This window comes from Ambystoma mexicanum, chromosome 1q (assembly GCF_040938575.1).
Source record: "Ambystoma mexicanum isolate Mex_15411 chromosome 1q, UKY_AmexF1_1, whole genome shotgun sequence".
Classification (NCBI taxonomy): domain Eukaryota; kingdom Metazoa; phylum Chordata; class Amphibia; order Caudata; family Ambystomatidae; genus Ambystoma; species Ambystoma mexicanum.
The window spans coordinates 820027346-820045821 of record NC_090922.1 but is presented as its reverse complement, the minus strand read 5'-3'; positions in this window follow the sequence as shown (position 1 = coordinate 820045821).

Sequence of the window (18476 nt, the reverse complement as noted above, 5' to 3'; positions counted from 1 at the left end):
ATTTAGCACCCACATCTGTCAACATTTCTTTCAAATTCCACAACATTCATTTTTACTGTTGAAGTGAGAGCATCTTCATCAATAATGTCATATATTTCTCCTTCCTCCACAATACAAGCACAGTCTTACAGATTGCCCTGTCAGCAGGACATTTGTCACTATTAGCAAAGTGATAAATACTATCACAAGGGAAAATACATTTTCTATCTTCCCGTTCTCTCTTTTATTTAAATCTAGATGCTTTCTTTTTTAAACAGACTTATTCTTATCTGGTTTCTTGCTTTGTGCATCTAGAACATCCATGACCTGTGCATCACCTTTCTTGGTATCACCTTCAGATCTCTTCTCCAATTCTCTTACACATTGGTGGGTCTGCTCAACCTTCTTCACAACTCTAAGTACCTCCTCAAGGGGAGGATTGCTTTTAAACCATAAGGCATCACATACTTTACTATGAGCACACTCCAGCATAAATTGATCATGGAGTCGCTCATTGCGAGTGGTACCAAACTAACGAATAGTAGCTAAACTCCTCAAAGCAGTAATTTATTGCTCCACAGACTCTGTTATCTGTTGTTTTCTTTTACCAAAATGATATCTTTCTAGTATGATGCTCATGTTTTGGGAGGATAGCTCAGGGGCAACGTGCTCGCCTTGGAAGCAAGATGACATGGAGCAACACAAGTTCGATCCATGGGTCCACGCTTAGAAACCTCTGGATATTAAGCGTGTCATAAATAACCTATCATATCATATCATGGATTTCTCATATTGTTTGTCCAACATCAATATACATTATGCACCACTCAGGTGTGCAGTCTCAAGTGTGGAAAGGAAATCTGATTTACTTATATAACAGGTAGGCCTGGCTGATAATGAACAGGATGGGGACGAGTATATAGCAATGACAGGCAGGCATGACTATCTACTACCAAAGGGCTCTTTAATTGTAAATGTGTGCCATCACCCGAAATAGAATTCTTCCATTAATGAGCATTAATATTGGAAGGACATTTTATCATCAATACTTGTCCACATTTGCATTGAACAAATATTGTCTCGTGTGAAATAGAATTTTCCCAATGATAAACAATAAGGCTGAAAAGATTTCTCACCAACAACACGCATCCACAATGAAATCAGATATTGCCTCCAAATTATCTGATATTGCCTCCCAAATAATCACTTTCAATTCTGCAATATCAACAATAAGAAAACAAATTTACGAAAGTATACTTCATGCAGGAAATAAGTGCTGACGTAATATGCTGACTATGCATACAATAGCCAACACAGCTATTAATATGCTAATGAGATGTGCACTATGCAGACATTATATGCAATTGTCATCACAGTTGTACAATGAAATGTTATTAAAATACCCAAAAAGTTGTCCCATAGAGGACCAGTATCCAAGCGTCAAAGTATACAGGGTCAGCATGTAAAGAGTATTGGGCACACACCAGAGCTTGCGACTACCTGGAGCTGTTTCCCAAAAATTAAATTAGGAGTGCCCAAGTAGTAGGCACAGACACTTTCCAAAGCTATGGTCGCTCCCCATGGATTTCCAGTCCAGGATTGCAAGTAGAGACACTAGGAGGCTCCTGGAAATGACTGCACTCACAGTTAAAGGACTCTGAGGGATAGGGAAAACTGCAAACTTGAGCAGGGTACTTGATCCAGGACATCCAAGGAAGAATTAGTAACAATGCTTTTCCGCTTTGTTGCCTTGCACAGGCCCCTCTTTACACTCTCCCCAGGCACCAATATTAATAAAGCACAGTACAAATGAAGCAGTCCCTCTTCCACTAGCTTTTCACAGGCTCCTCTGTCCACTCTCCACAGGCGCTGATATAAAGCACCCACGCACAGGATCCTTCCAGTAGCTGTGCACTGCAAGAGGCACACAAAGCAATTAGTAGGATTCCCAGAGTGTAGGGTCCACAGGGCAGGACACAGGGTGCAAAGCAGGAGACTCCTTACTTGAAGTGAGAAGGACTTTTGCAGAAGTATAGCAAGCACAGCTCAGGGTAACAGTAGGTCCACAGTGCCATTACTCAGTGGGGCCCCAGCGTTGTCCAGCTCATTGCCATTGAAGGGATACAGCAGACAGGTGAGTTTATTTCTTCTTCTTTATTTAAGAGCGTGTCTGCGCCCCGCTGGCGTCCTTCAGTCAGCTCTCTTTCTGTTACTCTGTGCTTCTAAAGATGCACATTCTGATGGAAGATGCAGCTTGTTACCATTCCACTAGAAGTGCTCTACATGCTACTGTTCCAGGCTCAGATATAACATAGTGCAGAATGTTACACAAATATGTCATTGAGAAAAGAATGTGTTCATGTAAATGTATTACAGTAAGAAGAATTGTAAATTTAAATATGTACATTTACTATTTTCATAACACTATTAAACATGTTTCTACTTCCATCTATTCTTATTTTTCTCACTACTAAATATACTTATTATATTATGTTTGAAATACCTGAAATAGATTTTTACCTGAATCAGGTACTTCCCTGCAATTAATTATAATTGCTTACTAATACATGAAACCATTTGCATAACTCTGCATATTTTTATTTTAAATTGTATAAGTCGATCATTTTTGCAAATGAATGCTCCACACATATGATACTGCTCTATCAGTGTATTTTTTCCATGTTATGTTGGTATTATTGTGAAGTGTAATAAAATAAAATATGTTTCAATGGTTTGCTTTCCTCCCGCAGATTCTTCATCTCGATAGATATCTTTGTCCAGCTCTGCTGCTCCGAAAATTGTTCTACAGGGGGCGTAGTGTACCTCGACTTGGCCGTCGTGCGCCGATCCGCCTTGCACGGTGGGCAATCGTTGACTCTGGAAGTGACGTTAGGTGCCATACATATACAACGTCACCACGCCCCATGCCTCAGTTCCTTTTAGCCACATGCTCACACGCTGCATCAGGAACCTCCTCGAGTTTCACTCAATGTTTTAGGCTAACTTTTGTTGATTTACCTCAACAATGTCTTTGCACCGGATCTCAGGTTTCAAGCAGTGTTCTGATTGCGAGGCCAAAATGTTGGTGACAGACCCGCACAACATCTGTTTGTGGTGTTTGGATTCCACTCACGACATGGAGGCCTGCGCATCATGTGCCAAGATGCAACCCAAGTCCCTGCTAGACAGAGCCGGTAAGGTGGCTGTGGGCCGACCGTCGCCGAAGCCTCCAGCACGGTCTCTCATCCGGTCATCTGAGGCCGAGACTGAGGAGCCCACTCGTCACGATGAGGGCCGGCACCACAAGAAAACAAAAAAGAGGTCCCACTCCAGAAGCCATTCCTCATCCTCTTCCTCACGGAAGAAGGAGCTACCATCAGCGGGAATTGGATTCTTCCTCGGAGCGAGGTAAGCCCTATAAGGGACCGACCACTCGGTAAGAGTGGGATTTGTTTAAAACAGAAATAGTTGGCATGTTTTGTCAACAGGCGGCTGTCGGGGCGGCACCCACCCCCGACCAGCAGGCCTTGGCAGCAAAAGCATTGTTCGGTACCCCCGACCCCACGCTTGCCAAGAAGTAGATGCCTTGGGCACCAACTGAGCTTTCGAGCTCCGTGCTGCACAAGGCCAGAAAATGTCCCTATAGAAGCCTCTTCCACAGCGCCGATCGCCCGTTGGAGCTATCGGCTCCAATACCTAATCCATTAGTTTCTAGGGCTCTGCTGCAAGCTAAGCCCTCGGCCTCGGCATCCAGACCTACGGATCCGGCGGATAAGCCCTCAACATCGAACCATCTACAATGGTGCCTTTCAACCACTTTTACGGAAAAGCTTTTTTGGCTCAATGAGGCCGATTTTCGCTGCCGATGAAGCAGAGGAATGTGAAGAGGTCAACCCCATCTTTGTGGGTTGCAGGGGGCGTCGACTATTTCGAGGACCGAGACAGCTTGATGGCACTTGATCAGGGCCTTCAAGATGCCAGTGGGTTGGACACATCTCCAGACCTTGAGATGCGACAAAAACGACCTTACACTCACTCTCATGTCAAATTTCAGCCATTAGTATGGAAAGTGGTTGACACACTCGGCGTCAAGTCGTCCGCCATTCCCCATCAAGGGTATTACCTTATGGACATCCTGGATGAGGGCCCGACAAGAGGGGACCCTTCCTTCCTCTCAACACACTCTTCCCCAGAAGGGCTGGTAGTTCAGGCTGCCACTATAACCTCCAGACCGTCAGCATCCACGTCAAATCTCCCTGCAGACAGGGAAGGGAAAAGGATAGACGCTTTGGCCAAGAAGATTTTTACCTCCGGCCCTCTAGATCTACTTAGGTGACACCACGGATGAGTGAATTCTGTATTGAAGGGCCGAAACACAAAGTGTCGACACCTGCAAATTGACATGTCTATCGCTTGTCAACCCTTGTGGGATTTTTGTTTCCCATCAGGAGTAACATTGGTTTCAGTACTAGTGAATTAAACGTGTTGTTTCACGGAAGGTAGAACATGACTAAAGGTACTGGTCATTTCACATGTGACATTTGTTCTTGGTCTGAAAAACACTAGCCAGGTACCTTCCTTTGCCACCCCTGCAAAAATCAGTCTTGAGAAAGTTGTTTTTTGAGAAAGCACTTTGATGCACTTACACTTTATTGTGTTTTTGATGTACTGTTTTTGCACTTTACTGTATCTTGCACAGAGACCAATTGTCTATATATGCATTGTTCAGATATGCGAAAAATAATGAATGTTTTTTAATAACCCAACATTGGTTGGAGATTTGTGAAAATAAAATATAGAGAGAGCAAATGTATGCAAAATGTTTGAAAGTAGCAGAGCGTGATACTAGATTGAGTGTCTAGTACTGACGAAATCATTAGACTTTGGGGTCTACCTGAGCAATAGGAGGGCAGGGCAACCTACTCTATGTGCTTATTGTATCTATTGTTTTCCTTGTATTAAGAGTCAGTGGCCCTCATTAGGACCCTGGCGGAGTGGGTTTCCGCCAGCGGTAATCGCGGCGGACCCGTCCGCCGTACTACGAGTTCCCTTAGCGCCATGGAGGTTTTCTCCGCCTGGTTTTACCGGGCGGAGAAAACCATGGCGCTAAGGGACCTCGTTGTTAATTACGCCGCCGTACTTTACGGTGGCGTAATTAACTCCTTCCCCACTCCCATTATACCCTATGGGGCAAGAATGGGAATGGGGAAGGGTAAAATGGGGATTGGGGATTTACCGCTCCGCCAAGGTCGGCATGGGGTGGTAAATCCGCCAACCCCCATGGCGCTATCGGCGGCTTTCCGCCATGCTCCGCGGTGCATTTAGCACCGCGGATTCCGCCAGGGTCGTAATGAGGGCCAGTGTCCTTTCTAGGACAACTGACAGGGATGACCCATTTATAGATTGTGTACTTATTCAATGAGGACAAACATTTTCGAGAGCATAACTTAACTGCCTCAATGTTTTGCAGCTAACTGGTTAGTTAACCGTTTGTCCTACTCCATTCATTATTCAGCCACCCTATTCACTGCTCATTAAGCTCAGTTAGTGCTCCAGCTGGCCCTTTTTCCTGATCAGATGGCCCATTTAGCCTGCATGTCCACTTCCCAAGCGGTTCTGTTCACTGTTCGCCCAGGCAGGGCGTGCCTTAGCGGCAGCAGTGCCCTGCATGAGAAAGTCCCTGCGCACCCCTAGTCAACAGGCGAAGGGGCGGGGGGTGGTGGGGCAGGAGCGCCACATTTTTTTCTAACTCCCCTCCCTGCTCCAGCGCCTGGCAGTTAATCACTGGAAAAAGGTGCCCATGATAATGCATGAGCGTCCTATTCCATTGAAAACCACCTCGCTCCTGCTTCGGAGTGGGGGGGTAATGCTCTGAATAGGTTTTTATTGAATGCGCCCCACCGCCGCGGGCACATTTAATAAAAAAAGAGCGGCTGCCGCACCTTCTCCCACTACGCCAGCACGGGGGAGTCCTTGAAAGACTCCCCCTAGCTGGCGTGGCAGGGGGCTAATGGCGACCTGGGGAGCGGGGGGCGTGCCGCCCTGGGTGGTCGCCCATCCCGCCCTAAGGCCAGCACTGCAGCCAGGTACATTCCGTTCCCACGTCTTAATTCACTGAGTAGGTGCATAGTTCTCTTTCCATTTTCTCATTCACTAATCATCGAGTCTCCTTCAGTAGACACGCCACATTATTTACTGATCACTGTCACTGTTAGAGTTAAACCGATTTCCTCCAATAAAGTACCCCCAGAATGCAATATTCAGCTCTCGAGTATGATCAAAAATATATTAAAACGTGTCACTAGATGGCAGCACTTACCTACTAACGGTGCAGACTTTGGAAAGTGAGGCCTTTTCTCTGTGACCTCAGGAAATAACAGCACTAGCCAGTTCCCAGCAACCTCACCAGGCACATTGCTTGCCTCGCTCCCAAGGGACATAATTGCTTTATAGGCCACGCCCTCAGGTCGCACCGGGAGTTATGGGTCTGGAAGACAAAAGAAATGAGACAGATACTGTTGACCCATCATAAAAACGTCGAACTTTTACCAAAACATTTCCTTGGCAGCCGCGCGCTGCCCCAGCTCCATGCAGCTAGAGGGAGCGCGCACCACAATGGCTCTCAGTCCGGGAATAACAAAGCTCAAATAATGTTCCATGCCTGGATGTATTTTGCGAGTATGGTGATAGTGTACACTCGGCTTCAGGGGTGTAGCTAGGTCTGGAAAAGATCTGAGGCTACCCTAATTTTGGGACTGTCGGGACTCGGGGCTAGATAGCCTTTTTGGTTGTCACCCATGAACTTCTATCCGGGCCGCAACCAAAAGACCCGGGGCTATAGCCCCCTCATCCTCCCCCAGCCCCCCCCCCCCCCCCCCGCGCTCCCCCCAGCCACACCTCTGCTCGGTTTCCTCACTGCCTCGTGCTCACTAAGACTGGCCCTAACAACCTTTGCACGATCTTTCTTGATGTTACCATCCCGTCTGGCTTCCAATATGACTAAGCATAGCGCGTTGTTTTTGTTAACTTTGCTTTGAGGCAATTAAGCCATGCACAGCTGGAACGAACACCTGATCTCATGGTGTCATATTTTTGGACAAAGCTTCGTATGTTTGGTCACTGTCACATATAACTGAGCCAATACGAATCAATGACAATCTTAATGAAGTTAACAAGTGTTGGAGCAGGGTTACCAGATGTAAGAGAAAACCGTGCTTGGCGTACCCAGCGCGTGACTGCAGGGCTGTCACAGGGTGAGGTGAGGCCCGGGGCAAAACATTTGGTGAGGCCCCTTCATTTTTTGCACTTGGCCAGTGGCACCGTAAATAAGTGAAGCGAGAAATCTCTACTTGAGTTTATTTATGGAAGAACTCGAATATGGTTTAGTCTTATGACTGCAAATCAACTAAAGCAAAGCCATGTTTCTAAGCTGAAGAAAGGTTTATTCCAGACTTGGTTTTGTATCATACACATTAAATATAGATTTACCTGGCAACTCTCATACCTATTTAGATAATGTGTTGTGTTCTCCTTGTTTCCTCTCCCTTGCTTAGTCGTGCTCTGAAACACCTGTGTACGAGCGCGATACAAATAAAATATCCTATCATATGATACATAACAATCAAATATCTAAGCTGCCAGGCCTTGTGCTGTCTGTTTTTCCCCCATCCGGGGGGAGATGAAGTCTGCCGAGGCCCTCTTGCCTCTCAGTGCGCTGGTTTTGAGGGGACAGCAGCAACAGAAGAAAAGACCAGCTGCACACTCGGGTGACAGGAGGCGAGAGAAAAGTGCCCGCCATAGTTGGAAAGGTGATTCACTCACTGAGAGAAGTCTCCTCCTCCTCCAGCCGAGACAAAGTGGCTATAAGCGAGCTCCAAATCACCAAATGACACACCCGGAAAGCCAAAATGAAATGGCACCTCTAGACCTCGCCAGCCTTGGTGAGGTGTTCCCTTCAGACAGTGTAAACTCAGGCAGGCCTGGCACGTTGGGTACTGAGGTTGAGCTGAGCAACAGTAACCCCCAGAGAGAGGCCTGCAGATCTGGACACAGAGCCCTGCAAATCCAGAGAGAGGTCTGGGAACATGAATGAGATCTGCAATACCTAAGACAGGTCTGATTCGTATGAAAAGCAGGAGGGGATCTACATTTTCAGAAGGAGGCCTGTGATCTCACAGAGAGAGGCCTGGACATGAAAGAGGGCTGCAAGGTTGCGAGAGGCCAGTGAGCATGGGTGGCTTGCAAGCACAGAGGAATGACCCAGCGAGAGGCATTCAAAGCCTGAGAGAGGACTGCAAACTGAGAAAGAGTCCTGAAAACCATGAGATAGGACTGCAAACCCAGAGAGGTCTGAGGAGAGAGAGAGAGAAATAAGTAGGCACTTGGGGAAGCATGCTCTGTGAGCACAAAGAAATGTGAGGATGAGGGTGTGTGAACTTAGTAGAGGCCTATCAGCATGAGAGATGACTGAGAATGAGAGGCATGAGAGAGGCCTGTGTGCATGAAAGAGGACTGAGAACGAGAGGCATGAGACTTGAGAGAGACCCATGTACATGAGAGATGACTCACTGTGAGAACGGGAGACATGAGAGAGGTCCATGTGCATGAGAGATGACAGAGAACGAGAGGCATGAGACAGTCATGAGAGATGACTGTGAGGACGAGAGGCATGAGAGAGTCATGACAGATGACTGTGAGAACGAGAGGCATGAGACTTTGCCACATTTTGCACTGCACACGGAGCTTGCAACAAGTCGGACAGTAACCTTTGTGGGACCCCTAAACACTCTTAACTGCATCCCTGTCCTCGCTGCTACTATAGGGTGCATTAGTGAGTGTCCACGTCACGAATCACTCACTACAGGAGAGAATTACACGACTGGTCACCACTCTCCGTGCCCATACTAATGCCAACAATGTCAGTATCCAAACATCATAGCGTATAGAATAGATCAGGGAGGGCACGGGGAGGGTTTTAGGCACGGTGGACCCGCCGTTTTGCACTTTTCACCGATACTAAATACACTAGTGAATTTGGACTTAAAGCTATACTCTGAAGCTGCACTGTACTTCTTTGTACCGACTGTCATGCAACTCTTTATGGAAGCACTCTGGTGACACTTCCTATTTTCACAATAACTGTTAGGTTATATAGCACCTAGACTATACCAAGGTTTGCAAAGGCTTTAATAGCCGATACTGTTTCTGAAGTGAACCGCACTCACCGTTTAGCGCCATTGCAAACGTAATAGCAAAGCCTGTGTTTAGAGCGTTACGAAGGGCAAACACGATTGCAGAAAGCGCTATATCCAACAAAGCAAGTACTACTGATGGACCTGAGAAGGATGAGTGGGTGGGCAACTTGCTCGGCAGCTGGCACACAGATCTCTGCACGAGGCGAATTACTGAATGCAGTCCCTTCGTAGCAGCCAGCAGGGGCGAGAGAAAGCCCTGTGAATGGATGGATGAATGGGTTCATGCATGGGTGGATGTATGTGTTTATGGGTGAGCGGATGGATGGATGATGGATGATGGTTCGAAAGAGGTGCAGATGGGAGAGGGGATGGGGAAAGAGTTGAGGGCTGGACGGATAAGTGGACAGATGCAATGCACCAAGCGGGGACGGATGGATGGACGGACGGACGGACAGACACGTGAGTGGAGAATGGGTGTACGGACAGATTCACAAAAGTATTGCCGAATGGGCAGATGGACATATGGAAGATTTTAATGATGGATGGCAGGAGAGATAGAGAGAGACAGAGTAAACAGAAGATAGATAGGCTGACAGAAGAAAGTGACCGAAGTTTAGGGGAGAGATATGCAGAAACATCGGACCGGATGGACATACCAACAGACAGGGCCGCAGAAAGGATGGCCTGGAAGACAGGCAGAATATGCGAAGACCGGAGGAGAGAGGTGCAGACAGACAGACAGAGCAAAGAGCAGGCGGACAAACAGAGGAGGGCAGAGTGCATGAGCCAGTCACGAACGATGCAATGGCTGGACGGACAGAAGGACAGGTGCAGAGGTGACATCAGGGAACACTATATGCACAGACAGAGGGGCCGAAGAGTAGGTGGGCAGGTATGACATGCATGGCAACTAGAGATTGAATGGAGAAATGGGTGGGGGGCAGAAAGGGGGGAGTGAGAGATAAAGAGAGAGACAGAGAGACAGAGAGAGAGAGAGGGACCAGGAGGGGGAGATAGAGCCACAAACATTACCCCATATAGAGCAACAGGCAGACATTTTTTCTCTTACCTCCAAGTGTCTGTCACTGACACTGGCTGCTGTCGCCTCTCGCCTGCCCTCGCCTCGCCTGTGCCGGCGCCGCGGCCGGCCTGGGTCAGGGTGTGGTGGTGTAGCTGCCTGAGTGCCGACTGCCAGTGCCGCTGTATGCCCTCCTGGGCCATATACAATTGGAGTTATTTAGGAAACCGACGGAAAGAAATACCACATTGCAATTTTCCAGTCAGCATCCCAAAAGTCTATTGCAGAATCTTCCACATGGTATGTTCCTAAGGCTCCGACGTAACTGTTCAAATTTGGCTAATTTCAATAAACATGCAGAGATCATGGAAACTAGGCTCATTCAAAGAGGATATCCCAAGAAATTGGTTAAACAATCCAGAAAGCGGGTACGATATACAAATCGTGAAGCACTTTTAAGTCCCAAAACTAGGACCCCTGACCAACAACAATTGGTATGTGTTTCCACTTTCTGCCAGCATAATCAGGCAATCAAAGGTATTATCCTGAAAAATTGGAGAATTCTTAATTCAACGGGCATGAAACTGCCAAAACCACTTTTTGCCTTCAGGAAAGGAAAAAAAAAAAAATTGAGACAAAAATTAACTCGGGCCAATCGACTTCCACCTAAATGTCACCTTATTAGGGACATTAATTTGAATCCAATAGTGGGACATTATCCTTGCACCTCGTGTACAGCTTGCAAATACTCAAGGAAAATGACCACATTTGTAGGAGAAGGTAAAACATGGAACTTAAGGACATTTACCACTTGTAAAAGTAAAAACGTGATATATGCGATTCAATGCCCGTGTAATAAATTTTACATAGGAAAAACATCAAGAGAGGTACATGTTCGTATTAACGAACACCGTTCCAAAATTCGAACTCGCAACCTTAATGCCCCTATGGTACTTCACTTTGTGGAGACTGGCCATAATGTAGAAGACCTAAGGTGGTTTTGTGTTGAGAAAATTGCCACTAGTGGGCTCATTCAGACTAAGAACAAATTGTCATACAAAGAACAACTGTGGATTTTTAATCTAAAAACATTAGATAAAGGACTTAACACGCTGGAACCTTGGGAGTTCAATACATGTTGACTTTAGACGCCTAGCCCAGGACCAACGTAAATCACACCTTACGGCCCCTTTAAGTTTTGGATGCCTCTGAATCACGTGACGGGCTTCCCCGGCAGTCACATGACTGCCGGGGAAGCCTCTTCCACGTCACGCTTTCAATATTTAAATGCCAGATGAACTTTCATTCAACGCCTAGGAAAACTCTTGAAGAGCCTTCAGCTCCGTGTTCGGCTGATCATTGCAGACAATAAGGCGGGCATGGCAAACTGCAGTAAGTGTTTTCCGTTTGGCTGACATAAACAGGGTTACACATTAGGTCCTTGTAGTCTGGTTAACAGCACTTGCTTTTCGTTGCATTGTTTGTATTTGCCATTTACGATAATTTATTCTTGGCAGCACGTACGGCCGCCTTCAGTAGGCTGCAGCTGTAAAACACACACGTTTGACAACAGCATGACTCTAGGACTTGTATATGAGCCTTCTTGACCTTTCTCCTTTTTGCCTTGCAACTTTCTCTTGTTTAGATTTAAAATGCATCTAAAGTCACGTGTACTGAGGCAACACCAACATCAGCAATAGTAGTGCGACTTGTTTCTTGAGGTGAGTGGCGAAGCACTGACACCTTGATGCTCTTAGGTAGCATAGAATTCATGTTTTTTTTCAAATCTTGCTGTTTAATATGTCATTTCAGCTCTCCTTGAAACTTTGTGATATCCCCTGGAGTCAGATTTAATGGGCCTGACGAGTTTGAGCACATGACATTGGGAGTCAGGTCAGTTTGGTCCCACGATTTCAGTGTTGGGCCCTTGGTGGTGTCTGGTTTCTCATATGGTGGCGGCATGATCCCACTTGAGATACAGTGGTCTGTTTTGGTCTAGGGTCCCACAAACCCTCCTTTTTAGACACTCTGTAACAATAGGGACACCTTGGGATTCGTCACAACACGGTGCCCCCAATAGTTTTCTTTCCATATATAGTATAAACAATTGCATGTTGGTAGCTCAAGACAGCAAGTATAGATAGCAGTTTTTTGTATATATAAATGTGGTATTTTTTTTGTGTTTTTTAGTGGTAATACTGTATCAAGTGGTCCTCCTGATGAAGACGTTATTCCATTCATATTTTTTCAAAAACGTCGAAACCGGTAGAGAAGAAGATCCGGGGATGGGACTTATCATCATTTTTTGTTAAATGTACCCACTCCGTGGAATAGAGCACATTTTTTGTCAATGGTTGTGCTGACACACATTTGATGTGGACAAGATGAATTATCCAAGACCATGTGGGGCTAATTCATGTGCTACCACATATGGATTGTACTAAAAAGTTTAGTCAAATAAAAGTTTTTACTGTGAGTGAATGAGGTTGATTGTTTTGAGTTGTAAATGATGGATTGACTGTTGGCGAATGATGGTTGTGTTAGGTTTTTATCACCTGGTGTTTTGTGCTCCTTTGCAATGTTAATGTAATTTAATGTGTGTGTATTAATTAATGATTAATTCATTTTTGAAAATAATGTATCTTAATAAATACATTTTTGATACCTTTAAAAATAAAACAACCTCTGGACAATTTTTCAGTAGATTGCGTTACACTAATACCCTAGTCCAGGGTGTGGGGTTTTCCTGCGCCTTTCAGTGTGCTTGGACGGACAGAAGGACAGGTGCAGAGGTGACATCAGGGAACACTATATGCACAGACAGAGGGGCCGAAGAGTAGGTGGGCAGGTATGACATGCATGGCAACTAGAGATTGAATGGAGAAATGGGTGGGGGGCAGAAGGGGGGGAGTGAGAGAGAAAGAGAGAGACAGAGAGACAGAGAGAGAGAGAGGGACCAGGAGGGGGAGATAGAGCCACGAACATTACCCCATATAGAGCAACAGGCAGACATTTTTTCTCTTACCTCCAAGTGTCTGTCACTGACACTGCCTGCTGTCGCCTCTCGCCTGCCCTCGCCTGTGCCGGCGCCGCGGCCGGCCTGGGTCAGGGTGTGGTGGTGTAGCTGCCTGAGTGCCGACTGCCGGTGCCGCTGTATGCCCTCCTGGGCTGGGCTGGGGTACCATAGGCGGCCCGCCGCTGCTTCACTGTGGTCCTGGGCCTGGCTCGATGGTCTCTCTCCTGGACTCCCCGGGACCCGGCCTGGCTTCCTGGCTGCCTCCTCGAAGTTGACCTGGTCCACTGAGTCCTGGTGGTCTGTCCTGGTGGACAGGACTCCTGAGTCCTGGCTGTGGCACTGGTCCTCCTCTGTGCGTGGCTGAGGCTCTGACTTCAGCCCAGTCCTCTATGTGCACAGCAGGCAGCACCTGTTGAATGCCAGCTACAGCTACTAGTCTGTGTCAGGGAGGGCAGAAGGGTCAGAGGGAGGGCATAATATAGGGGCAGGCGCCCTGGCATTTCAATTTGGCCTGGCCATTAGTTGCAGTAGCAAGTGTAAGTAGCAACTTTCAAAGTCTTTCATGTGCACAGTGCACACCGGCGCCACTTTCCCCTGCAGGCAGCCTGGCTCCAGCAGACTGCTGCCCAGGGGCCAGGTGTGAATCGTATCTTTGCAATTGCAAAGAAACACTTGTTGTCTTGTCTCTCTTCCGACAGAGCGGAAGCCGGGCCTGACTCCTGAGCACCAGACCGTCCCTCGCACCCGGGCCCAGGCCCTCTTGTTGTTTTGCAATTTGCAAATTTGCATAATTGGTTTGCAAATACATGCTGCCTGATGCATGCATCATAATTTATGATGCATACATCATGCATGCATGCTGCAAATCAAAGCAAGGTAACAATGAGTGTTACCTTGCTTTGTTGATTTATGCTGAACCACCGCCCCCCCCAGACCCCTGCCCCAGCCAGCCCAACCCCTCCACCCCTGGTTCTGTGCAAAGAGAAAAAACAAACAATAACTAATCCCCCACACTAACGTGAGATGGGGGTTTAGATTCTATTAAAGACAAGGAGGCGATTATTATGCATTACAATCTTTACTCTGAAACCACAGCAGCAAAGAAAATACTTTTACAAACAAAAAAGTTTCCACAACAGAACTAGATAGAGTTCAATGTCAATGTATGGGGAACTCCCCAAACCATCATGGAGGACAGGTCATGCCCTGCAGGGGACCAATGAGCAGGGACCCTCCTCTACATATGGCCATTACTCTAACCCCAACCCCTCTTTCTGCAGCTGTCTTGCACCAGAAGTCCAATGAAACGGTTGAACTGCGTAGCGCGGAGAAAGGATCCATCGAAACTGGAGATCTCCACCTTCCCGCAGCCTGAATCTATGCCGAAGTTCTTCTGGAGAGGACTTAATCACGCACTCCACAACTTGTAACTGCGAGCCACACTCCTGATCAGAACCTCAACTCGTAGCTGTAAGAACAAGCAAGAAGGGTGGGTGGTTGGGAAGAACAACAAACCAAAGAATGTTCTTACTTGAACCACCTGTGTACATGCGTATCACAATTGACATATATCATATCATATACAGGGTGGGAGGGTGGGATAATAATCGCCTCCTTGTCTTTAATAGAATCTAAACCCCCATCTCACGTTAGTGTGGGGGATTAGTTATTCTATGACAAGACAGGAGGCTCATATTATGCAAGTTCAAAGCCCTTGCATCTCATTAGTACAACATGATCCATACAATAGAGCCAATAATAAATAAAATAACTAATAGGAAAGGAAACATTTTAAAAGCCTTTATTAAATTAATCAGCTGACCGCAAGAGGATTGCCTAAGACTAGGCTGCCCGAAAAACTGTCTTATAAGGCAGTCAAATCCTGCAAGAAAACAAGAAAAGTGCCAATTCCAGCGTTCCTTACAGGGCACCAAAACCAACTGGTTAAAAGAGGGGAAAAAACATTGAACAAAGTTCTCCTATACTAATAGGTTAGGACAAAACTCATCTGAAATAAACGCCTCCTTTGTCCAGTCAAACATTTAAAACACTTAAATTCATACCATCTTTGGGAACCTGGATAGTGTACCGAAGAAAAAATAATAAGCACCTAACACTTCTAGAGATAAAGAAAAGTACCCCATAGGGGTGAAAGACTTGTAGGATCCATCCCATGCATTAAAGGAAGATATCGCATTGGAAACAGGGCATGTCACATCACTACACTGGGGAACCAAGTGGGAAAGACAAATCTTCAAAAGGTAAAATGAGAGTAAAAAGACATTTTGTTAACTTGTAATAGGTCAACCCATCCTGAGCGGAGCTGAAAAGCAATAGACTTAACCCACAATTGTCTTCAGACATATGTGTATACTAAGGAGGGATGACTCCTGGAGCAGATTGGAATAGAGGGGCCCACCTGGGAAGCTAAAGCTGTCAAAGCGCCAACACGGAGACCTACCGACCTCCCGAACTCTTGAAGGAGGACCTAGCTACCATGACAAAAGGCAGATATTTACAAACCTGATCCTTAAGAGGCCAAACTTGGCAAGGAGAAAAAATGTATCTTACATCCAATCGCCACCATTATAGTGATATCTAAACCCCCTTGTAGATATACCCGGTGCTTGAACCTTGTTCTCCACCCCTGGGTGAAAAAATCCCCATAGGATCAAAAACTAACCGAAGGAGGACACCTAAATGCCAAAGTCTTAGCCAGACTCTAAACTGTAAAGCTCTGAGCACTAAACAGTTAAACTGAAGTTGCCCACCAGAAGAAGTCTAACCTCTATATCAGCCAATTTTGAAGATCCATGAAGCTCACAGCACCCCGAGCTGGCACCTTATTGCAAAAACAAACTCTTGTGAAAAAAGCAGGTGACTAGGAGAACCAATTCACTAAGTAAACATACATATCCCAGCCCTTTGAGAATCGCACTGGCAGACACCTTCTGACAGTTAATGTAGAGACGCTGGAACGCATCGTGATAGAGGGTCTTAATAACTTGGATGGGAGATTAGTATCACTCCCAGACCCCTCTATCCCACCAAGGGATATTTAGCCTTCACAAATGAGGAGAACCCTCCACTCACTTATCCAAGGGAAAACCTTGCAACCTAGAAGAAGGCTATCCTGAGGACCATTAAGGCCCCACTTTACATCCTTAAGAGAAATAAATACATTCTAAACCCTCTAACCAATCCCCTGACCGTGGACAGGCTCCGCTTAACTTATTGAAATACCAGGAATTTGCGCAAAGGAAAAGAACTGGCGAGAGGGAAATGCACAGTGCGAGTTTGCACAGGTCACGAGCCAGAACTCCTGTAAAAAGGAAACAGAAACCATCGGGAGCAACAAGAGGTGTATATCATGATGCAATCTCCCCCAGGGATGGCGAGAAGGGGAATGAGGGGGAAAAAGACTCCTGTATAATTATTAATGCCCCGCAAATGTAGGGCTGTGAAAGAAAATCAGGGACACTGTCCCCACAAACCCTGAGGTCTGAGTTGCTGTATTCGTGTGAGGGTGACTGGCCACTAAGGGAATCAGGTGAAGGAAAAAATTAAACACATTGTCCATAGCAAAACAGTACATATATAGTACTACGAACCCACAGGTATACGAGTGGTGCTTATCACTACTATGAACGGTGTGGAGAGAGGTGTTCACTTATCGATCTCAGCAGGATAAAGACTTATTCAAACCTTTCGAAAATTAGGAATCTGTATCAGTAGGGTCAGCACTAATATGAAAAACAGCACTCTATTCGCTGCACTGTAGAAAATTATATATATATAAATATATATATATATACACACCGAAAGAGGTCAAGCAACGCTAGTCTAGAGGGTACAGAAACCTGCTTAAACTCCTCGAGCAGAGGAGAAATTGCAACACACTGTTAGACGGTTAGCTGAACCATAGGCCAAGCTTTGGGAGGAAACATGGGCAGGTGCCATAAAGTTATTATTTGGCCATTCGGCTATCCAAAACCATCAAGTGTTTCCAAACACTTCCTCCAAGTAGAACATGGTTGCTCAAGTTGCCATGCAACAAACTGAACAGTTACCCTCGAGCTGACCCTGTCTCCACCAATAGTCCAATAGAATAATGAATGTCCATGGGACACATAGTAAGGGAAACACGTCCCCACTAAAGAGAGCCTCGAGCCCTGCAGACCTCAATAGAGGCAAATCGCATCATCTTTTCATCCTTATGTTGGGAGAAAAATACTGCAGCTTAACCAGCCCCGGTATTGGGTGGAGCAATTGATATCGGGGAAAGCAAACCTAAGGAAAGGAATGAGTTGTCCTGCAACTAACTAAGGTAAAGGGCGACAGAATTTTAACTAAAAGACGAAGGTTAACACCAGAGTGATGGCTAGAGAGGAAGGTAAGACCCCCCATTATGGGTCTGTGTACAACAACCTTTATACACTCTTTTCTTTAAAGTACCCAATAAATAATATAAAATATATATATAAGATATCCAAAGAAGAGGGGTTACGCCCTCACAGGGGTCCGGACCCCCGGCCTTTATAGAAGCTGATACCTACTGAGCTATGCAGGCTACAGACCTTTCTGAAGATGCCAATGTGTTCCAGTCATCACTTAAACATATCGTTTATCAAAGTACACTGAGTTAGTGCATCTCAACTGCTCACCCTAGCAGGGTGTGGCAACGAGCAGTACACGAGGGGGCACCTCGCAGAAAACTCAGGCAAAACCTGAAACCGAGCAGGTTATGGTATGTTTACAGAAAAAACAATGACATCCGCCATATGCAGCACTTAAAGTTGCCAACCTTAAGGGAGGAAAAACACTGAACAAGTGCACCTCCAACTGCTCGCCCGAGCAGGGCGTGATAACCAGCAGTACACGAGGGGTAACCTCGCATTAGAACTCAGGCAAAACCTGAACTCGAGCAGGGTATGGCACATACCAGTTACTGTAATCATCAAAGTTGCCAACTTTAAGGGAGGAAACACTGAGAAGTGTACCGCAAACTGCTCACCCTAGCAGGGTGTGGAACCAGGCGTATACGAGGGGCCACCTCGCAGCAAAAAACACAGGCAAGACCCGCCCCCGAGCAGGTGACGGTACTTAACCTGGGAGAAAAAGACATCTGCCACCAGCCGCCCTTAAACAAAACTGCCAAGTTTAAGGGAGGAATACACTGAGCCAATGTACCTGAAACTGCTCACCCCAGCAGGGTGTGGAAATCAGCAGCAGACGAGGGGTTAACCTCGCAATAGAACTCGGGCAGAAC